General features: G+C 39.8%; 1 pseudogene; it reads left to right on the top strand.

Annotated features, from left to right (window-relative positions):
- The first annotated feature begins 10,193 nt into the window (after nt 1-10,193).
- Nucleotides 10,194-11,329, top strand: LOC102959233 (annotated as a pseudogene).
- Nucleotides 11,330-15,539: the final 4,210 nt, after the last annotated feature.

The following is a 15,539-nucleotide window of genomic DNA, read 5'->3' as shown; positions in this document are numbered from 1 at the left end:
TTTTTTCATGTTGTCTTCAATTTCATTCATCATTGTCTTTCAGTTTTCAGATCATAGGTCTTTCATTTCCTTGACTAAATTTATTCCTAGGTTACATTTTATTTTTTGATGCAATTATAAATAGAATTGTTTTCTTAATTTCTTTTTTCTGATAGCTCATTATTAGGGTATAAAAATGCAACCAATTTCTGTCTACTAATTTTGTAGCCTGTGACTTTACTGAATTCATTTATTAGTTCTAATAGTGTTTTGGTAGAGACTTTAGGGTTTTCTATATATAGTATCACGTCATCTGCATAAAGTGACAGTTTTACTCCTTTCTTTCCAATTTCGATGCCTGTCATTTGTTGTTCTTCCTAATTTCTGTGACTGGAATCTCAGTATTTTTAATGTGCCCATTCTCTCCCAGTGAACCACAGATCAATGCAGTCCCAAGCAAAATCACAGCAAGCTTTTTTTTAGCATTAAAATTGACAAGCCTATTCTAAAATTTATATGAAAATACAAAAAAAAAAAAAAAAAAGCCACTAGAATAGCCAAAACAACATTGAGAAAGACAAAGTTGGAAGACTTCTAATACTTTATTTCGGAACACTGTAAACTACAGTAGTCAACATAGAATAGAATTTATACAAGTATATTATTCAATGGAACAGAACAGAAATTCCAGAAATAGACCCACACATATATAGTAGTGCCCCCCATCCCCAATTTCACTTTTCATTGTTGAATTACCCACAATAAACTATTGTCTGAAACTAGGTGATCCTCCTCCTGACATATTGTTAGAAGGTCAATAGTAGCCTAATGGTACATCACAGTGTCTACGTCATTTACCTCACTTTATCTCATCACACAGGCATTGTCTTACATCATCACCAGAAGAAGACAGGCGAGTGCAGTATGATAAGATATCTTGAGGGACGAAGACCGCATTCCAATAACTTTTTTTACAGTATGTTTTTATAAGTGTTCTTTTTTACTATTCATTAGTGTTGTTAATCTTTTACTGTGTCTAACTTATAAACTCTACCTTAGATATGTATGCACAGGGAAAGAGTATATATAGGGTTCAGTACGTCTGTGGTTTCAGGCATCCACTAGGGGTCTTGGAACATACCCACCATAGATAATGGGGAATGACTGCATGTTTAATCAAATTTCACCAAAGTTGCTAAAGCAACTCCATGGAGAAAAAGACTCCTTTTTACCAAATAGTGATCGAATAACCGAATATTCATATGACAAGAAAAGTACTTGATCCTTGTCTTACACCATAAACCAAAATGACTTGAAGTGGATAATAGACCCACACAGAAGAGCTGAAACTATGAAACTTCTAAAGGAAAACAGATAAGCAAATACGATAACCTTCAGTTAGGTAGTGTTCTTTAGGACGCAAAGCATGAGACATAAGGAGAAATAGATAAATTTTGCTTCACCAAAATTAAGATGTTTGCTCCTGAAAGACACTGTTAAGGAAAAGAAAAACCAGAGAATGAAAGAAAATATGCATAAAGTAAATATCAGATAAATGACTTGTACTCAGAAGTGTGTATGTATGCATATATATATATATGTATATATATGTATACATATATATATGTATGTGTATATATATACGTATATATATACACATACATATATATGTATATATATACACATACATATATATGTATACATACATATACATATATATAAATATATGTATACATATATATACATATATATATTGTATATATATGTATACAACCCTATACATATATACAAATATATGTATACATATATATACATATATATATTGTATATATATGTATACAACTCAATAACAAGAAGATAAACAATCTTACTTTAAATGGGCCAAATATTTGAACATTGGCTTCACAAAGAAGATATATGATTAGCCAATTGGTACATGTAAAGATGCTGTTTCAGGTTCCTAGGGCACTTGTAAGTACTGTGAACTGGGTGACTAAATAGAACAGAAATTGATTCTCTCATAGGTCTCCACACTACAAGTCTGAAATCAAGGCATCAGTAGGGCTATGCTCCTTCTGAAGGCACTGGGGAAGTAGCTGTTCCATAGCATTCTTTTAGCTTCAAGTGGTTGTTGGCAACACTTGGCATTCCTAGACTTGTAGATACATCACTCCATTCTCTGCCTCCATCTTCACATGACATTCTTCTCTGTGTGTGCCAGAGAAGTGTGGCACAGAGTGTATATCTACATGAACTTTTTGTAAGGACTGGCCATTGGATTTACAGCCCACTAAAATCCAGTTTGACTTTATCTTAACTTGATTACATCTGCAAAGACCTCACTACCAAATAAGTTCACATTTATAAATACTGGGTGTTAGGTTAGGTCTTTAACGTATCTTTTTTGGGGGAAAAATCCAACACATAACAGATGCCCACCATCATCAGGGAATTACAAATTAAAACCACAGTTAGAATGCCTACTAGAATGGCTAATAGTTTTTGAGAATACTAAGTGTTGACATTGTAGAACAAATAGAATTCTCATGCTTTGCTAGCGGGTGGTAGAATGGTGCAGCCATTTTGGAAAATAGCCGATTTCTTATAAAGGTAAGTATGTTATCACCATAGGCCCAGAAATTTCACTCCTAGATATCTACCTAAAAGAAATTAAAACATACATCCAGACCCAGACCTGCACGTGAATATTCATAGCAGCTTTATGCACAATAACCAAACCTGGAAACAATTCAAATATTCATTAACAAGTGAATGGATAAACAAAATTGTTGTAGATCTACACAAGGGAACAACGGCAATAAAAGGGAATAAGTTTTGGGTGTATGTAAGGACTTGAATGCACCTCAAAATTAGTATGGTAAGCGCAAGAAGTCGGAGACTAAACATTACATAATGACTCAATTTATGTGACTGTCTAGAATAATCTATAATGACAAAAATCAGATGATGCTTTTCTTGAGTGGGGAGTGAAGAGGGGAAATTTTCTGAAAAACATCCGAAAACAACTTTTGGGAGTTGATGAAAATGTTCTATGTCTTGATTGTGGTGGTGGCTACATAAGTGTATACATTTGCTAAAACATAATGAGTATACTTAAAATAGGTTCATTTTATTTCATGTAAATTATGCATCAATAAACTGATTTTTTAAATATAGCCATCTGTTACTGGAATGGAGCTCCTCTGGGATAACTGCTCTTCTCTAACTCACATTTAAGCCAGGCACTTATGAGAAGTAAATAGAATAACACCCACTAACATCCTGTGCCCGCCCTATCATAAATAGTCAGAACACGTTCCTGTTTCTGGAAATTTTAGGACCTATGACATAGTGTTAATGTTTATATTTATATTTATTCAGTGGTTGCTAGTTATTCTATTTCACAGATGTGGACAATTATACCATTTTCTGAATTTTGCTGGTCTTGTAGCTTTCATAAATTACAAACTCTTAATATAAACTTGATTGTAGTATAGTGGAAAGAACCGATAGGCTTTAGGGCTAATCAGCTTGTGGTTTAAATTCTGGCCGGGCCATTTACCAGCTGGACAGCCTTCGTTCCTTTATTTAAAAATGTGTGTTAAGCAATTGTGATGTACCACAGGGGATGTGCATTAAGGAGATGTGCTCCTAGCCTCATGGAGCTTAAAGTCCCCTCCTTCAACTTGTTTTCCTTCTCCAGGTTGCTGGATTTTACCGTCTGTAAATTGGGTTGTACTGCCATTTTTACAGGGTGGTCGTGAGGATGAAGTGAGCGGACTGAATAATCTACTCAAGTTTCCTCTTGCCCTGCCTGTGTGTCTTTCCAACTTCTTACTGTGCTCTCCTTCTTTCCTGTCTATCCTATCATGTCCTATCCTCTCCCATCATGAATTTTTTTCATTATTGAAGTATAATTGACATGCAATGCTATATTCGTTTTACACGTATAATATATTGATTCAGCAATTCTATACGTTATTCAGCATCCCCCACGATAAGTGTAGTCACCATCTGTCACCGTACACATGATTACAATAATATTGACTAAATTCCCTATGCTGGGTTTTTCATCTCTGTGACTTATTTATTTTATAACTGGAAATTTGTACCTCTTAATCCGCTTCACCTATTTTACCCACCCCCTCTCTACCTCCCCTCTGGCAACCACCAGTTTGCTCTCTGTATTTAAGAATCTGTTTGTTTTTGCTTTTTGATCTTTTGTTTTCTTAGGTTCCCCATATAAATGACATCGTATGTTATTTGTCTTTCTCTGTCTGACTTATTTGCTTAGTGTAATACCCTCTAGATCCATTCCTGTCACAAATGGCAAAAATCTCAGTCAGATTGGCTAATATCAAAAACACAAGAAATAACAAGCATCAAGGAAGATTTGGAGAAAAGATTTGGCAAAGATTTGCAGAAAAGGTTTGGAGAAACAGTGCTCATGCACTGTTGGGGGTAATGCAAATTGGTGCAACCACTGTGGAAAACAGTATGGAAGTTCCTCAAAAATTGAAAATAGAAATGCCATACGATCCAGTAATTCCCTCATGAATCTTATTCATGTCTCCTTCTATACTATATAACACATCAAATTCCAATGCTTGTTTCTTTTTTTTAAAGAAATGCTATTTATTTATTTATTTATTTATTTATTTATTTATTTATGAGAGTGCATGAGTAGGGGAGAGAGGCAGGGGGGAGGGAGAGAGAGAGAGAGAATCTCTTTTAGTTTTTAATTTTTTTTTTTTTTACATTTATTTATTTTTGAGAAACAGAGTGAGACAAAGTGTGAGTGGGAGAGGGGCAGAGAGAAGGAGATACAGAATCTGAAGCAGGCTCCAGGCTCTGAGCAAGTGGTCAGCACAGAGCCTGATACAGGGCTCAAACCCACAAACTGTGAGATCATGACCTGAGCCAAAGTCGGACACTCAACCAACTGAGCCACCCAGGCACCCCAAGAGAGAGAGAATATCTTAAGCAGGTTCCACACTGAGCGTCGAGCCCAAAGTGAGGTTCTATCCCACGACCTTGGGATCATGACCTGAGCTGAAATCAAGAGTCAGACATTCAACCAACTGTGCCACCCAAGCACCCCCCAATACTTGTTTCTTTTCTCAGCTAAAATTATTTACATTTCTGAATGAATTCATTCAGCTGTTTTCCTATTTAAATTATTTTATTGTTAAACTTATATTGGATGATATTTAAAAAAAAAAAAAAAAGTTCCTGGAGTGATTTTTGGGTAACCAAAGTTAAGTAGACTATTATATTCCTTAACAATACCTGTTTATATTTGTATGGCATTTTACCTTTACAAAGCTTTTTTGTATCTATCATTTCATTTAATGATCTCAATAATCCTGTGAGGTCAGTGAAGGGATTATCATGTCTACTGTCTAGATTAGTGTACCAACGCATATCTATATTAAAAGAGTATTTACAGCAGAGACGTAATTTGAACCTGCTTATGCTTTTTATTTGTGTATGTATTCAGCCACATTTATTGGCTAGTGATTGTATCCTGGCTATAGTGTGATGCTGCCCTTAAGAAGTTAAATGTCTGTGAGGGCGTGCAGCCTGCAAATGGAGAGCAGTGACAGAGTATGGATGCACATACCAGATGTAGGTTGTCAGTAAGGAGCCAAGGATCAGCCTTGTAGGGACATGTGGAAAGGGGATTACAATGTGCCACTTAAGCAGAGTATTGAGGCTCATTGTGATTTCCCCATGTAAATGAGGAAGGAAAAGGCCTTCCTAAAATACGCCCAAACAAGAACCCTTAGGAGTCGATATTTAATCTCTACTCTCATTCATGCAAAATAATTCTTCACTATGATGAAAGAAAGAAAGAAAGAAAGAAAGAAAGAAAGAAAGAAAGAAAGAAAGAAAGAAAGAAAGAAAGAAAGGAGAAATGAAAAGAATCACAGAGAATAGTCACAATCCAGGCCCTCACCAACTATGCCCCCTTTTCTGGATAAAAGGAGGAAACAAGACTGGTTTCCTGCAACTATTTCTTGGGCCACTTTCCCTCAGACCCTGGTCCTGCTCAGGCTGGACAAAGCCTGTACAGGGAGGTAGGGAGAATGGTGTTTGTGTTCATCAGTGTACATTTCTTGAAACTGGCCACCAGTGAACAATCAAATCACCTTGGAATATTCTTAAGCTTCCTACATGTTTGATTAGTTTTTCCCAGTAGGAAATGAAATAAAAGAAGCAGTTATTAAGAGAGCTTGCTCTCTGCGTGGCCTAAGACTGGCTCCTGGAGTAACAGTGATCTTCAGAGCAGACAGGAAAGTCAGAGTCATTCCAGGTGTTTAACGGAAAGGCTGGAACTGGATGTGTGTGGTCTTCATAGTGGATGGGAGCAGAGGAGGGCGGGAGAATCTGAGGTCTCTTTTTGGCTGATCCACAGACTGATTGACACTCTTGGCTCAATTTTCCTCTTTGTAAAAGAAGATTATCCATGTGTAAGATTCTTCCATGTCTTCATTCTCTTGGTAGCCCACAGAGCATGGCCCTCTGCTAGGTGTCCAGCATGTAAGAGTAAGACATAAGTAAGATTCAGCTCTCTAGAGGAGTTCCTGCTGAAAATGGGGTGAGCCAACATAAAGGCTGAGGGTGGGTGAAGGGCACTGTGGGCCTAGATGATGGGCCAAGTCATCATGGAAGAGGCAGGGAACTGCATGGGAATGTGAAAAGGAGAATCCTGGCTGATGGTGTGGCCAAAGAGCAATTTTGGGGGAGAAGAGAAATATCTAAAGAAGACCTTTCATGTTTGGGCATGATATGTGATATAAGACCTCTCTTCCAAGACCCCTATTAAATATTAAGTAAAATTTATACTGCTCATTAATATTTGGTGAAGTGGATCATCTTTGGAAAGAAAGAAAAGAAGTACTGAGACCTGCTTCATGGTTTATGTGGGACACAAGAGACAAGACACAGGAAGAAAGTAAGCTTATATTTAAATATATAAATAAATACATACATATATATTTACATATGTGCATATATATACACACATATCTCTGTAACTAATCATATAGATCACATGTACATGTGTATGCACACTATCTATGTATATGTGAATATATGGTATATATGTACCTCTTCCTAAAAAAAAACTTCTCAGAGAACAAAAAGCAATGTTATCTGGATAACATGCTCTTAGTGAATGAACGTGAGCTAACACTTAAATACTTACTATGTACCACGTCCTTTTCTAGGTACCTTAAATGTAATATGTCTTCTTCAATCCTTACAATAACTTCATCAGGTAGGTACTACAATTATCATCCTTTTGCAGAGGAAGGAGGAATCTGAGAAACAGAGAATTTCAGTTATTTGCCGAAGGACACATAGCAAGTAAGAAATAAAGCTGAGCTTTGGATCCAGGCAGCCTGGATCTAGGACCTCAACTCTTAACTTCAGTGCCCTTAAATTACATAAGATGTGATTCACTTGTAATAGTTTTTGAATCCTTTAGGGAGCCTTAAGTACTGATGGAAGAATCAAGGCAGCTTTGATTCTCAAGTAGTCAAGTGTGGGGAACAGAAACTCCCTCTCTTCTTGGTGGCTTTAAGTGCATTGCTCCCTGAATTCAATTGTAGATCCTTAGACAAGATTTGCTAATTTGGTTCTTTTATTCAATAACTATTTACTGAGTAACCACTATGTGCCACAAATCCTTTGATGTTGTAGAAAAAGAATAGTAAAAAAAAATTATAATAAGCAAAATCCTGGGGCGCCTGGGTGGCTCAGTCAGTTGAGCATCCTACTTCGTCTCAGGTCATGATCTCACAGTGCATGGGTTTGAGCCCTGCGTCAGGCTCTGTGCTGACAGCTCAGAGCCTGGAGCCTGCTTTGGATTCTGTGTCTCCCTCTCTCTCTGCCCTCCCCCCTGCTCAAAAATAAATAAACATTAAAAAAAATTTTTTAAATAAGCAAAATCCCAGTTGTTATAGAGTTTACATAAAGACAACAGAAGAGCATTTTGATGGTTTGTAGAATCGTGATAACTGCCATAGAGATAAGGGGTGCATGAGAGTGCAGAGGAGGGAGGGAAGCTGCTATAAAATATAGGTGGTCCAGGGAAGACTTGTTGACATGGTGACTTTTGAGCAGAGACCTAAGGGAAATGAAGGATCAAGCCTGCAGTATCTGGAAGAAGAACACTGCAGGCCGAGGAAATGGCAAGTGGAAAAGCCTTGAGGTTCAGTTGAATTTAACACGTGTGAGGAGGAGGTGGAGACCAGTACGTCCGGAGTAGGCTGAGCTAGAATCAGAATCAGAGGGGTAAAATGGCAGGTGAGAAGTTGAACGAAGACTTTGGTTTTTCACTCTGGGATAAGTAACCACAGGAGTGCAGAGGCATGAAGCCATGGTTTTGTTTTTGTTTTTGTTTTTGTTTTTGTTTTTGTTTTTTGTTTTGTTTTGTTGTCTGCCTTGTCTCTTAAAAAGCTAATGATAAAGGGCAAGAGTGGACACAAATTATTGTTGCAAAAATTCAGGCAAGAGATGATGGGAGTAGTGTGGGAGGTGGTCAAAAGTGGTTGGGCTATATTTTGAAGGTAGAGTTAATCACATTTGGAAGTTTTCACTCCAAGGGTGATATGTATAGATGATAAAACAGGCTAAGATCACTTCTGGACGAAGTCTTGGTAGAGAAGGAAAAGTATTCATGGATGGAAGCCTGGGCACCTCTGACCTTGAGAGATTGAAGAGACAGGAGGGATCAACAAATGAGAACAAGAAGGAGTAGCCAGGGAAGAAAGGAACACTAAGGAGAGGAGCATGCTGGAAATCATGTAAAGAGTGTGCTTCACGGAGGAGGGTGACCAACTGTGCTGCATGATGCTAACAGTCGATAAAGACCGAGAACAGAGTGGTGGGTTAACAAAATGGAGGTCACTGGTGACCTTGACGAAAGCTGCTCCTGACTGGAGTAGGTTTAAGAGAAAATTGAGTTACCCGTGGACATGTTTTCACATGAGACTTTGATCTGAGTGAAAACGGAATCTGCTTTCACACTCCTCAGAGGCCTGAGTCTTGTCCTGACAAAACCAAGGCTCAGAGGCCCAGGGCTTTAGAAATAGCAAATAAGAAAGTGAAACCTTTGAACTTGGAAATAGTATTAAAGTTGTCATCGAGGGCTTGAAATGTTGGAGTCACACATCTTGCTCCAGGAAACAAAATGGACCAGTTGTTGGATTTATTCTGGTCCTCTGCCTAAGACAACAGCTAAAGAATCTCCTTTATGTATTTATCCAGGGACTTTGTCCTCACATCCTCCCTTGACAATAAAATGTAGTGTCCTCCAGAGTCTGGACTCCCTGGGAAAAAAAAAATAATTGTATCTCTCTGTCTCTCTCTCTCTCTCTGATGAAAATTTCTTCATCATAATTCATAGTTGGTGGAGCATGCTCTAAATGCCGGGTGTGGGTAGTGTGAGTGTTGAGTCTGGACATAGGGGAATGAATTCAATACTCTCTCACTAGTTTGTTGTGCAGAAATAATTATACCATTATATCCTTGTGTGCCTCAGCATCTCCATTTAGTTTGGCAGGATAACTTCCATATTCCCTTGAGTCTTACGTTCTCTGATCCATTCTAAAATTCATTTATGTTTTCCAAGTTGCTAATTTATCTCAGCCTTCCCTTATTTATATTAATCACACTTCCTCTTTGCAAGAGGAATAGGGACATTTTCCATCCAGTCATCTTTATGAATCTTGCATCCGTTTGGATACCTATAAATTGTGGAGAACAGCATTCAATCTTGTTTTCTCAGAAACTCAAGACTGGGCAGCTGAGACCTGGGGTCCTGGCCCCTCTGGTTGTTTGCTTTGACTCTTAGTGCTGGTGTCAGTGAATTCCCAGCTACCTTTGGCTGGCTTTGTGTACTTGGTCAAGGTAATTAACCTCTCTGTGCTTTGGCTTTTCAACTGAAAGAGGAATATCACTATCACATGTGTTGAGAAAACCTATGTGAGAGTCCTTGGGACTTACCTGAGAGTAGCAACCATTAGTGAACTCTCTACTTACCTGATAGATAACTGCCAATTGTAGCTATATGGCCATATCTACTCTAGTCAGAGTTTGCTATGCAAAAATAGCAAGAGAGGTTCTCTCAACTCAGGACTTGATGGAAACAACAAAGAAGTTAAATGAAAATCAAACACATGATCAAGAATGAAAGTCCTCCTTAAATGTTATTTATATATATCTTTGGAAATAAACCACTATACCCAGTTGTCCATGATAGCAATGGTGCTGTCATTTTAAGGCCTATCATCAATGAAAATAACTCCAAATTAACAGTAAATACTAGAATGGATTCCCTGAATGCACAGGAACTGACTTTACTAAGGCAAAAATAGTTCTTGCTGTCATTGTCACCATGTTCAGTGAATATTATGAGAATCAATTCACAATTGAATCAGCTGAGGTGGTTTTTCCTAATGGAAAATCACATACCTTTCCAGAACTGACTTAATGAAAGGAGATGATGATATCTGATCCAATTAACAAATATGTTGGAACCAGAGCAATTCCAGAAAATCCTGCGAAACTTCTGACTGGGATGGATTTAAAGTCAGAAGTCATAGGTTATGGGAATTGGATTGAGATTGAAATCTCTCCAACCAGAACTGACATTATCCATGCATGTGATATTGTAAAAGATGGAGCTATTGCTTATGGATATAGCAACATTCAGGTGGCTCTCCCAGAAACATACACTGTAACTAATCAGTTTCCTCTTAACAAGCTCAAAGGACTTCTAAGACATGACAGGGTAGCTGCTGGATTCACTGAAGACTCGGCTTTCGTCTGTGCCCCCAAGGAGGTATTGCTGATAAACTTGGTTTCGACATCTCTGCAACAAAGGCAGTTCATATAAGTGATCCTACAGCCATTTAATTTCAGATGGTACACATTGCCCTTCTTCCTGGCCTCCTAAAGACCATAGCCACAAATTATATGATGCCCTTCCTCTAAAACAAATCTCTGACACTGTAGTAAAAAATGCTAGCAGAGACGTAGATGAAAGAAACTACAGGCATCTCTGTGCTATTTATTACAGTAAGAATCCTTGGTTTGAAATAATCCGTGGGTTTCTGGACAGAATTATACAGCTGCTTCATGTGCCTCCTGGTGAAAAGAAGGGGGATGGTGTGATCACAGCATCAGAAGGCCCTTCCTTCTGGGGCATGCATCGAGATGCTTGCCAGCGATCAAAGCATCAGGAAGCTTAGGGTCAGTCCTTCATCCTGATGTCATCACCAAATTTGAGCTAACCTTGTCCTGCTCCTCCCTGGAAATCAGTATCGGGCCCGTTTTGTGAAGAGGGGTCTCTGTTGGGTGATTCTCTCCATGAGGCTTCCCTTCTCCTCCCCTGATGTCCTTTATTTGTCCCCACAGGGGACATCCATTTGTGCTTTAATGTTTAATTAAGTGGAAAGCAGTGAAAAGAAAAAGAATGAAAGCCCTCCTAAAAGTGTCTACCAGTCTGCATACTCTACAGTGGGTTTTGACATCAGCTTCCAGTTTGCCCTCACTTGGGCCCTATGATCAGGGGAGCCATGTCCCTTCTGGTGGGTCTACAACTCTCCTCCAGATTCTGCTGGCTGCCTTTCCCTTTGTCTCATGCTGTTTCTTTCCAGTGTGTGCACTGACACTGGTTTCTTCCTTTGGGCTCTTAGTACAAGGGTCAGTGAAGCCCCAGCCTTTGTAGAAGCAAACATTTAAAACCTACTTAAAAAACTTTTTTTAATGATTATTACTTTTCTTTTGAGAGAGAGAGAGAGAGAGGGAGAGAGACAGAGCGTGAGCAGGGGAGGGGCAGCGGGAGAGGGAGACCCAAAATCTGATGCAGGCTTCAGGCTCCAAGCTGTCAGCACAGAGCCTGATACAGGGCTTGAACACATCAACCATGAGATCATGACCTGAGCTGAAGTTGGACGCTTGACCAACTGAGCCACCCAGGGGACCCTAAAACCTCTGTTAAGGACTGAGATTACCACTGCATGGCTAGAGAGGCTATAGCAACGTGTCTGCAAACTTCCTGGCTGCATTCAAAGTGCTTCTTATGACACCCTCCATTCTCTAGTCTCTGTCACACGCCTCTAAAGGGAAGAGGCATTTTAAACTCCTTTGAGGAAAAGAATTCAATCATTCAGTTCTATTTGGGGTTTCGGACACTGAATGCAAATAAGAATTATGTGATACAACCTGGATAATATCATTATCCATTGTTATCCATTGTTATCCATTGTTTCCTTTGCTCCTTTGACTACCAGGGGGCGAGAGTAGTGGAGTGGGTGATGGTACCCACTTACACCCTTCTATCGTCTCCTCTTCTATAAGGTGAGCCCTTTAAGGAAGGGGTGCTGCCTTGCACTTCTCCATGTCTGATGTCTAGCTCAAGGCCTGGCCCCAACAAGGAACAGAGTCGATAGCTGTTGGAATGAATTGCTGCAGTGAACCCACCATCCCTGCTTTGGGGTATAGTACTAGGCATCATAGCATCATGGAGTCAAAGATAAAGGACTTCTCTTCTGGTGGTCCAGGAACAGAGATGGGACAGGGTGCCATGAACTCAGCTCTGGGAAATCCCAGAGAAGGTCATAGTTTTCCAAAGATTTACAGGCTGAGGAGGAATTCCCCACTCTGAAAACAGTGCTTCCAAAATCCTGGTGCACAGATTGATGCTGGCCACCAGTGAAATGAAAATGGACAAAATAGTCTTTTTTTTTTTTTAAGTTTAGTTTTCATTTTGAGAGAGAGTGAGTGAGTGAGCAGGGGAGGGGTGAGAGAAAAGGAGAGAGAGAGAGAATCCCAAGCACACTCCACGCTGCCAGCTTGGTGCCCAACGTGGGTCTTGAACCCACAAACCGTGAGCTTATGACCTGAGCCAAAATCAAGAGTTGGATGCTTCACTAACTGAGCCACCCAGGTGCCCGGTGTAGTCATTTTTTAAAAAAACAAAGCTGAATTAGTTTTTTAATCTGAGCTTATGGCCTTCCTGAAATGTTTTCTCATTTAGTGTAGTCCTGCTACACTAAAATAACCTTTTTGAAATTGTAGTGATGGTAAATGGCAAATGTTTTAACTTAATATATTCTATTAGGGGAAAATTACCCTTACCTTACGTTACTGCCCAGTTTAATTTCATTTTGTTTTGGCTTGACATTTTTCTGCCCCATGTATTCTCTCTAAGGAGCACTGTTAGGCCTGTGGTTTCTAACAAGACACGGACCATTTTGAGAATCTGAACTAAAGTTTTTGACCCTTTCTCCACAGAAACCTGTTTATGTGCACACACACAAACTTTTGCAGGTAATTTTGGAAGGTTCACAGGCCTTTTTAAGACCAACTGTGAGCTTCTGAAGAATCCAGAAAATCCAGTTAGGAATTCCTGGACAAGAAGGAGTGACAGTCCACTGTTGTGAGAAAAATTACCTTTCCCCATTCGTTTGCTTTTTAATGAAATATTTCATGTAAATAAAAAGTTTTCCCTCATTGCCCTCTAGGGCCATTAAAAGTCCAAGGAAGCATTGAGATCAGGGAGTTAACAAATATTTTGCAAAAGCAAATGGCGTGCTAAGGGAGCTGCTACCCAGCATTTGAACCAGCATTCTGTGGTCTCGGTGGGCACGGGAACCCCCTCCTCCCTTTGGCATTTTTTGCTGAGCATACATGGCAACCCGTCACCACTGACAGGGCTCCGTGCATCTCCCAGGATGTCTGGAGGAGTCTTTTTGAAGGCATTTCAGCCATCTGTTAGGGTTTCCTGCTCTCAAGGGTGCTTTGATGCCATGAGGAGATGTGACATGACATTTGGAATCTGGGCCCATGCATCACAATGCCAAGGGCAGGGACAGCCGCAGGGTGACTGACTCTGGCCCATTGTGCAGGGATGAGCATGTCAATCAAATACATCTGGCTGGGTAGTCATACTGGCAGCTGGGCTGCTCAAATTTAAAGGGGAGAGGGAAATGAAAGGTCGCAGAAAACTTCAGAAGAGAAGGACAACCCCCTTCCTCTGAGAAAGCTCATCTTCCTCTGAGAAAGCCTTGGGGTGGACGTGGAGACCACAGCTGGAGCAGTGAAGTCAACATTGATCACAGGATCTCAGAACCATAAAGATGGCCAAATCCAGAATTTCCCAAACTTCAGTTATTCCAGCCCATAGCCATGATTTTTTGCTCTCTGTGTGTCACCAATAATTCATATTTGCTTTAAATAGGTTCACATTTTTATTTAAAAACATGTATTTTTAAAGAAAATTTATAGAACTAACTAAAATCTGGCATTACTTGCTATAAATATACTGTAGTCAAAAATAAATGAAATGAAAACAGAGCACTCTTTGGAAATTCTAGCTCAACGCTTTGGTCTGCTAGCTCATTATTAAAAGGGGAAGTCAGCAAAGATTTTGGGCTTGTTATAGGAACTTACTCAGACTTTCTCCTTGATGTAGCTGGCCAGATTGAAAGCAAATTCAAAAGTGAATCGTCATCACTTTATGTGCTCAAAATTTGTTAATACCACATCTAAGAATTTACTAAAATTTATGTGCTAACTAAATTGATTTTACGTGCTACTGGAGGGCTGGATTTCACTCTGCAGGGCACATGGATCTGATCCAAGCTTTTTACGGAGGTGAGGATACCCAGAGGATGGAAAGGACTTGTCCAAGGTAACCATGGTTCTATATCTGTCCTGGTACCTATATACTGTTTAGCCAGGTAATTTTGCAGCTTCTGCCGGAGGCAGGTTGTACCTGCCTACACCTTGGCTTTGGACTCAGCCTTGTGACTTGTTTTGGCCAATGGGATGTAAGCAGATGCGACACGGGCAATGGCTTCAAATTGGATCATAGAGCTGGGCTTGCTTTCTTGCACTTGACCATGAAGAGGACACACCATGATCAGCCTGTCAGTCTGAGAATGATAGACTTGTGCAGGCCTGGATTCTGTCCGTGCAAAGATTCAGTATTGGACTCCCAGTTGCTCGTTCCCCTTTTTGGTGCAGTACGTGGGGCGTGTATGTGTGTGTGTATACGCATGCATGTTTGTGGTGTGAATATGTATGTATGAGACAGACAGACAGAGACAGAGAGAGGAGGGGGTGAAGAGAAAGGGAATGGAAACCTGGGCTGGGAAGATCAGTGTCCATATCTCCTCCATCTTCCGTCTTCTCAGAGTCTAACACAAGCTCTCAAAAATGTAGATGGTTAATAGATGCTTTATCTTTTACTCAGAAACTTGTAGAATTCAGGAAGTATTTACCAAGAACTCTGTTACATACATGGGACTGTGCTAAATATACCTGGGGGTACAAAAGAAGTCATTTTTGTGTCGTAGGGAATTACAATGTGTTTCAGTGGCAAAGGCACACCTGCATGGTGTGAATAAGCACCACTTCAGAGCTGTATTGTTCCTGTACAAAAGTGGCAAAGCACAGTGTTCCTCAAATATGGCAGCATCCTCTTCTGCCAGGCCTTGACCGTGCTACTCCCTCAGCCTACAGTGCAATTCTGGAACACCCCA

The sequence above is a fragment of the Panthera tigris genome, chromosome C1 (genome assembly GCF_018350195.1).
Source record: "Panthera tigris isolate Pti1 chromosome C1, P.tigris_Pti1_mat1.1, whole genome shotgun sequence".
Taxonomy (NCBI): Eukaryota; Metazoa; Chordata; class Mammalia; order Carnivora; family Felidae; genus Panthera; species Panthera tigris.
The sequence above is the reverse complement of the archived record's forward strand: the minus strand, read 5'-3'. Positions and strand labels throughout refer to the sequence as shown.